Raw genomic sequence first — 9,433 nt, forward strand, 5'->3', positions numbered from 1 at the left:
ATAATTTTACATAAGCGTCTACTACCCGAATCTTCATTGTTAATAAAATGCCAAAACCGTAATATCAGTTGGAATTTATTTCGTGACATTATTCTAGAAAATAAGGGAAATCTATAGAGACTGTTCTTAGACCAATAGTGTTCTAAAGATGGCATTTTGACACACCCCATATGAACAAGAACTCCAAGGAACTGCCGCATATCTTCTGAATTTATTGGTTTCCAATCTTTAAAACGTGAGCTTCTTCTGAGGGGACGCTGCTTATTTATTTCTTGCGCTGCGTAGCGATTAGTTTCAACTACCATAGTATTTATAAGCTCTTCTGTAACAAATAGTCTAAAAAAATCTAATGGTTTCTTGCTCTCCATGTATATCTTCAAACCAGGATCAGCAGTAAATTCAATTTGTTTTACAATATTCGACTCATCTTTCCATTGGTTTAAATTTCTAGATGGACTACCCGTTTTTCTAGCTCTTTTCAGCGGCATTAAAAAATCTTCTGCAGTGGCTGCTAGATGAACGTCTGTGTACTGATTGTCATCACTTTCTTCAGGGTTAATATCTTCAGAACCTGATTCTGATGCAGTTAAGCTCGAAGACGTAGTAGTATAAGCGAAAAATTAATCCGAATCTTTAATATCATCATCTTCACTATCCTCACAATCTTCCATTATCAAATGTTCTGATCCAATTGTGGAATATCTGTGTTGAGCTAATAGGAGATAAATTTATAAATTATCTATTTATAAAAAAGAAATTACTCATTTATAAAACACATTAACTAGTATACTGTGTAAAAAATTCGAAGTGCACACTAATATGTTTTTTAATGTATTAAAAAAAAATCTTATTGTGTACTTCAAATTTTTTTTCACATTTTTAATAAGATACAGAATAATGTAGTTATCAAATATATTTTAGCTTCTAGTCTAAAAAACACAACGATTTAGAATTAAGAAAACAAAATATAAATTACCTTTTTTACTCATGATAACTGCCAATGTGCATGTGCAATAAAATTGAAACACTATAATAATAATGCATCAGATAAGGTACATTACTACACCTTTTCAAGATGTTGAAAATAGGGATATTGACCTTCGAGCTGACCCGAGAATGAGACCCATATGGGATGATAGTGGACCGCTCCCAGAGTCCAGAAATTCAAACTTTGAAATCAGGTTACAATATCCGCCAGAGAAAATTGAATTTTCATATTTTGGGTAAAAATTGACTAGCGCCCAAAGCTAAAACCCACTTAAGTCTAAAACCAATAAAGCTGGAGAGCTGAAATTTAGTACAAAGTTAGCAGTGGTATATTTCTGTACTCACACTAAAAATCAATAAATTTCCTTGAGTGGTTCAAATTTTATTAAGTTTTGAATTTTAAGAATATCTTTATAACAAAATTTCTCACAAAAAAGCTTACACAAAAGGTGTCATATAAAGTGATATTCAATTAAAAACCTATCAGTTTATATATACTAGATTTTAAAATCCATTTTATTGTAAACTTTGATGTACATAGATATTTTAAAGGTTTATCAATTATCCATAAAATTTATATATTTGCATATATGTGTAAACAATGCAAGGCAAATATTTTTGATATCACATGTTTTTATCAGTGCAAGAAAACTATCTCATTTTTTCGGGAAAACTCATTATTTTAGCTCAAGCTACAAGTGAAAAAGCATTAAAACTTTGAAGGTAAGCTAAAATTCTTTGTTAGTAAAAATAAAATTAAGCTAAAGCTTAACAATCAATAATTTGAACCCATACTTCACATAAAACTTTTTTGACAGGTTATCTATCACAATACCATATAAAGCTAGAAACCATGAAGAAAACTGGAAAGTGGTCTGTTTGACATGCATGAAAAAGGCAACTCGTCAAATCAGTGCCTACCAAGCTGATAGATATATCAAAGATGGTTTGATATATTCAAAAATATATCAAACCATCTTTGATTTTTCTGATGGACGAGTCCCTCAAGGCCTTTGTGAAGCCTGTCGCACAACATTCAAGAGGAAAGATGAGGGGAAAGATGTTGCTCTGCCACAACTATTTGACTTCAAAATTATTGAAATCAAACCAGAAACTCGTGGGCAAGAGTGCACATGTCTTATTTGCAGAATAGCTTGGTTGAAGAATAATGAGAAGAGTCCTCTTGCAGAAGCAGGTAAGATTTTCATTTAAATCACTGATTGCAACTATAACAAGTACTATTACAATTTCTAGTAATCTTATTTATTGTTATCCCTTAAATGTAAGGACAATGTAATGTTGTGCATTTTACTTCATTACATAACATTACATGACTATGTTTAAATAAAAAATTCTTTGCACTTAAATGTTTTTAGAAGAAAAAAAAGAAGGAAGTTCTCAGGCTGTTCGATGTTCAACCTGCTTAAGCCCACTTGGACGGGGTTTGCCCCACAAATGCACTCAGTCCACGTTCAGAGAGAACATGAGGAGCCTTGCAGCACAAGATCCTCAGGTTGCAGAGCATATAGCTTCCAATGTTGTCTCCAACAAAGAGTCTTCACCTCATGGGACCATTCGGCTTTCAAGAGAAACTGGTGGACATCCAGTTCCAGTTAGGTAAAAGACTACTTGTTAACTCCATCCTAGTGGTTTATGAGTCTCTATTGAAAGTAATCAAACAAGATTTAGGTGATAAATAATTAAAAGCCCTAAAGCCAATATATAGATAAAAAAGTAGCAATTTTTTGGTCAATGAGCCTACTATTCTATAATGAGGCAATGATGTTGATGCAACATCAATTATTTTTTCTTTTTCTACAGGTCCAAGTGACAAGTCACAATCTTTTTTGCCAGCTCTGAAGACAAACGATCTTGTCATCTACAACTAAATACAGGACTCTCAAACTTGGGAATGAAGAAGCTTGTCCAAACTGTGAACCAGGTGAAATAATGATTAATTAAATAGGCAAAAATTTCCTACTTAATATAGTTAACAAACAAACCTAATATAGCTAGTTATTCAAAGGTGGTCTTACCGGGAAGTTAGTATTTTGGTGCAATTGAAATATTTTGCCTGCATGCATTTACTTTTACGCTTTAAATATTGTTTCACAGGTCACAAATTCAAAGATGGTTGAACCTAACTTCTGTGCAAACTTTAAAGCCCTTGGTCGGAAATTAGAGGATTTCTTCATATGCTCAAAAATCTCTTCTACATCTCCCAGAGGTCAACAAGAAAATTGTACTGTGGTGCATTGCAAAAGCATGTGAGATCTCCTGATGCAAGTTTTGCAATCTAGGAATGTCCCTGCAAATCACATCGTAAAGATTGGTGTGGATGGCGGGAAAGGATTTCTCAAAATTTGCCTTGGAGTTTCAGAAGTCACCCCTGTGGATGAGTGCAGCCAAAGTCCTCCACAAAAACGTTTTTTGACACAAAGGATCGCCAAGGACACCAGTGTGAAACGACAAATCATCGCAGCTGTTGCTGAAGATTTTCCGGAAAACTATTCAAATGTTAAACAACTTTGGTCACTTGTCAATGCCAATTCGATCAAATATTTTATCTCCACTGACATGAAGTTGGCCAACATCTTGTTTGGGCTGCAAGCACACTCCTCATCACATCCTTGTGTGTGGTGTGATGTTGACTCAAAAAATCTCAGCAACTCTGGCACTCTCAGAAGCTTTGGTTCTCGTAAGGCTTGTCTGAATGCATTTGAAAATTCCATGAATGACCTCTCCAAAGTAAAATTCTTTGGAAATGTCATCCATGATCCCATTGTCCAAGGCTCTGAAGAAACTCTCATCATTGATGTCCTGCCTCCAATGGAGCTGCACCTCTTACTTGGAATTGTCAACCATCTTTTCAAAGCTATGAAGGAGGTTTGGCAAAATGCCGATCAGTGGCCAGCTTTCCTCCACATCTAAATGAGTGAGTACCATGGTGGCCAGTTTGAAGGAAATGAGTGCCGGAAGCTCTTGAACAATGTTGATTTACTTCAGAGCTTGGCCGAAAATGATGCTGCATTCCAGGTTTTTGGCTTTATTGAAACTTTTAGAAAGTTCAACTCCGTCATCAAGGTCTGCTTTGGCACTCACCTTGAAGAAGAAAATGGCCAAAAAATTGACCAATTCCAAAGTTCATATTTGGCCTTGCAGCATGGCAGCATCACACCAAAAGTCCATACAATGTTTTTTCATGTAAAGGACTTTGTCAGCCGTCAAAAGACGCCACTTGGCATTTTCAGTGAGCAAGCTGTTGAAGCTGCACATCAGGATTTCAATTCTCATTGGCAAAGGTTCAAACGAACAAAGACCCACCCAGATTATGCTACAAAGCTGATGAACTGTCTTGTTGAATACAACAGCAAACACATTTGAAGGAAAAGGATAAGAATTATTTTGGTTGAGAATTAAGTTATTGTTGAAGTCAGAAGAAGTCAAATAAAGAAATCGGCCATTTGATCAGAGTTGACTTTTTCGGTTTCTCAAATTAAACTGAAAAGAAAAATCGAAAATGCTCTTTTGATATGAACTTTAACTGAAGAAGCTACAGTTTTTTAACCTTTACATTAAGACATAAGTTCTATTATAACCAAACAATAAGTACCAAGTCATTTCAAAAGAGTTTTCACTCAAAAAGTAAAATCTTAAAATTTAAAACTTGATAAAATTTGAGCCACTCAAGGAAATTTATTGATTTTTTGTGTGAGTACAGGTATATATCATTGCTAACTTTCTACCAAATTTCAGCTCTCCAGCTTTTTTGGTTTTAGACTAATGTGGGTTTTAGCTTTGGGCGCTAGTCAATTTTTATCCAAAATATGAAAATTCAATTTTCTCTGGCGGATATTGTAACCTGATTTTAAAGTTTGAATTTCTGGACTTTGGGAGTGGTCCACTGTCATCCCATATGGATCTCATTCTCGGGTCAGCTCGAAGGTCAATATCCCTATTTTCGACAACAGTGAAGTGAGAACTTGAAAGTTGTTGTTAAGAAACGTAAGATATAATTGAGAAATACAACATGTAATTTAGAAGTCACATTATGTAATTTAGAACATGGAAGATGTAATTAAGATACGTAAGATTTAATTTAGAAGATGAAAGTTGTAATTAAGAAACTAAAGATATAATTTAGAAGATGAAAGTTGTAATTGAGAAAATATAATATATATTTCAAATTACATATTGCAATTTCTTATTTACATGTTGGGTTTCTCAATTACAGTTTAAAGTATCTTAATTACATGTTGTGTTTCTTAATTACATCTTACGTTTCTTAATTACAACTTTCAAGTTCTCAATTACATCTTGAAAAGATGTAGTCACCGCAATGAGTTATACTTATTACGGTGTTACGAGTACTTCGGCACTGTAGAAAAAAAATTCCTTCCCAATTGCAAAGCTACGAGAATACTCGTAGTGCTTTTTTTTTGTCAGTTATATTCAGAATAAAAAATACTATAGAATTGTTTCAGATTAAAAATATTTTATTTATTGAAATGTTGATAACTAGCCTTGGCAATGAGAATGAAACCACGTAAAACAGCCTCGGCAAAAATTAATCATTGTAAACATTATGGCTCGGCAAAAAAATAACGCATAGCTTAAAATAGCTCGGCAGCGAACGTGTTAACTAAAGTCCACAGTTAATTAAACAACATGAGTAAATGAAAGAGTTTAAAGGATGTGAAAATAAATGCAGTTTTGGTACCAAAAGTTAACTTTCTAAACACAGCTGCCTTTGTCATCATAGAAATAAAACTCTGGCAAGTATAGTAATTTCACCTTAGAATTTTTACCTAATTCCGATTACAAATAAACATTTAAAGTTTGAAGATGTACTGATTTGGAGACTGTTTTCATGAGTTTCTGATCAAGAAATAAGTTGAATGAAATCTGAACCAAGTTTTAAAAAATCATTTTCGACAAATTCTTTGTCTTTTTCAATGTTTGGACACGAACTTTGCGATCGCTTTTACTGGTTTTGGCTTACCTTGAAGTTTTTGTAACAACCAATCAGAGTCGAGCATTTCAAATAAAGGGTGAGAGAAAGTAATTTTGCCAAACAGATAGCATGAATAGCATTAGAAGATATATTAAATTTTGTTTAACTGCCAAAATGCCAAGTGAAAATGTAATTTTTGCGAATATTACGGTTATATTCCACTTTGGTAACTTTTTTAGAAATATCAATTATTTTTTAACAAAATGGACCTTTTTTCACAGAATACCCGACAGAACCGTTTGGCTCGGGTAATCGGGTTCGGCAACCGATAGGATTAAAAAAGTTCGGAAACCGATTATTAAAATTACCCGAAAGATTGAGTCGGGTTGGGTATGTAAAATTTTGACTACCCAATTTTATTGACGTTATTGGGTAATACCCGTTCGGGTAATCGGAGTCCGATAAAATTATTTTTAGCTTTTATTGGTGTCCGATACCCGTTCGGGTCGGGACTCGTTCGGTTCCTATCGGGACCCGGACATTCCCTAATCTAATCTATAGTGAAAATATGATACAATAAAAGATTTTTTTTTTACTAAAACACTTTTAGTCAAACACAAAACAAAAAAAGATTTATGCTAATTTTTATTTTCTAAAATACATAACATAAATTCTACTCCACACAACATATTTTCTACTTTTCCTTAAAAGAAATTTTTCTAATACTTTTAGTCAGTGTTTTATGGATTAACAGTATGAACACTTGAACGCGTTCGCCATTTCGGTTCCCATTTTGGTTCGCCATTTTGGTTTCCACTTTTTTGAACTGGCGCACGTGCAAATGACGCAAATGCATCTCTCATCTATACATATAAAACGCAAATGCTGTTTGAGCTTGGGTTTCAAGAACTTGACGTATTGGTCTGAAAAATATAAAAGAGACTTTAAAAAGTTAAACTTTCATAGGCAAAAAGATTGACTTTAAGGGCAGATAGTCAGTAATAATTGGTTAAAGTATGAAAACTCCTCCCAAACCGTTGGAGCGATTCCGAAGAAATTTTGGCTGTGGGCAGATACTGACCCCAGGAGTAAAATTGGCTGGTCAAATGTCCGGATTTCACCCGGAATCCGGGTCAAAATACGGGTTATTTACCCGCAAATGCCTGTATCTCCATAACTGTACTAAATATCAACTTAATTATAAAGTCAAAAATTGTCAGGCATCCCCAATTTAGTGGGACCGGGTCAGATTTCCAGATCTCTCCATGCCTCTGGGTTTCCGGTATTGTAGTTTTCCTATTCTAGAAGCTTATATTCTGGAAACAATCCCCAATTTTTTAGATTAGACTTCTTGAAGATTCTAGAAATTCTTAGAATTCTATTCTAGACATTTTTAGAATAGAATTCCAGAAACTTTGATGGGGTAATTTGAAATTTACAATGCTTTTTAACATTTCTGTCACAGTGGTTTCCAGGTTAAGTTTGAAAATAAATAAAGATGTTACGCAAATGGATCTTCAAATAATTATATGTATGTATAGTCGCTAACGTAGTTACAAAGGAGTTTATTATGTATGTATGTGCGCTATACAAATCCACAGTTTTGATCCGATCCTCACAAAATTTTGCATGTAGGTGTAATTTCTCTCAGAGAAGGTTACAGGCTAGGTTCGGACCACCTCGGACTCCATGCTCAAGGTGCTTATGGCTGGAATTAAGCTCCAGCCCCCTCCAACCCTCTTTTTCCCCGGGGAGAAGGTGATTACGGAGTTAATAATTTTAATAGCTTTTATCCTTGAAAACCAAAAAATTGTAAATATGTGTTAGGGGTTTTTTATTACGATTTTTGAGGGATATTTTTGAAAAAGTATACAGTATAAATGAACGAGAAAATTTTTAAAATAGGTCTTGTTGAGATTATTGTGATTAATCGATGTGCTTGTTGCGAAAAAGCTAGTTAACTATAGTGTGGTTTAGTTCCAAAAAACATGACCACATAGCTGCAAATGCATTTTTAGTTAATATATTGGGTTGTAAAGAAAGTTCGTTTGGTTTTATTCGACATTTCTATTTAAACAAAAAAATATAAGTTATAACAATTAATTAATCAATCATGTATTCTCCGTTATTATTTACGACCTCCTCCAAACGTTCGGCTAGTTCGTTGATCCCGTCCCGCCAAAAATTGCCCGAGATGGTCATGGTGCTACATTCCATTTTTTCGGCCAATTCACGGGTTGTTTGGCGACCATCTTCCTTCAACAGGGCCTTTAGATGCTCTTCATCGAATTCTGATGGTCCTCCGCTTCGAGGCGTGTCTTCAAGGTCAAAGTTGCCATTTTTGAACTTTGAAAACCATTTTTGTGCTGCTCGCTCCCCTATGACACCTTCTCCATACACAATGCATATGCCCCGAGCTGCTTCGGCTGCTTTTTGACCTCGATGAAAAGCGAAGGAAAGCAGGTGTCAAAAATGTTGGATATTCCATTTTAAAGCCTGGAAAAAATAAGAAAAAATTAACTCTTTCAAAAAACAAATAATACAGGTCTGTAGAGCAGAACAAGTACTATTTAAAGAATATAAACACTTTACCGTATAACAACAAAAACCATTATGAAACAAAGGAATATAAAAACTGAACGAACTTTCTTTACAACCCAATAGTAAAGTCTTATAACTAAAACCTGGAAAACCAGGTGCATTGCACTGGGAATTCCAGCTAGTTTTAAATAAGATTAAGTAACATTACAAAAGTTTGCTCACCCTTGTCGCAATTAAAAACTTCAAATCTGTTTTGATGTTATAGTTTATTTTATTCTTCCTAGAAAATCATGCAAAAAGAAATATCAAACTAATTGACGAATTTTTACCATGACGTTTCCAGCTCTTAAAAAAAAACGAACGAATTCATCTAAATATTGGAGAAGAAAAAATGAGCTGCTCAGAATAATGTTTAATATTTTTTCTCAATATACATTGTATGTATACCACTCTATATTTTGTTTTAATGCCCTAAGCAGCACTTTTTGAAGTTTTTTTTCTTTTTAGAATTTGTTCAGCTGAGTTTAATGAGAATTCAGTGTAATGAACAATGTATCTATGGAACAAATAGATTTTTTGTTGATTGAAAACAAGATCTAACATCAAAACGAAAGGTATTTTAGGATTCTTAGTTAGAAACAAGGTAATGAATGCTTTAATATTTTCTCAAATTGAAATTTCCGTTAATTAGGTTTATATTATTTATTAGCACTTATTAAGTATACAAAATTTAAATCATAACTATATAGCAATTCATTTGAATACCTAAAAATGGGAACAGATATAGAAATGTTCTTGAAGTAAACGGGAAAGAAATACCTTATTGCTTCACAATTTAAACTAAAATGAGTTTTAGGAAAGTTGTTTACTGTTAAGTCGCATGCATCGCAGTTGAAAGAAATTTTTCAAAATCACGTTTTACTACGACAATGTGGGAATATGAATAGGAAT

This window comes from Hydra viridissima, unplaced genomic scaffold (assembly GCF_058129835.1).
Source record: "Hydra viridissima isolate aposymbiotic clone 2 unplaced genomic scaffold, HvirCarnegie_v1 scaffold_1, whole genome shotgun sequence".
In the NCBI taxonomy this organism is placed as follows: Eukaryota; Metazoa; Cnidaria; class Hydrozoa; order Anthoathecata; family Hydridae; genus Hydra; species Hydra viridissima.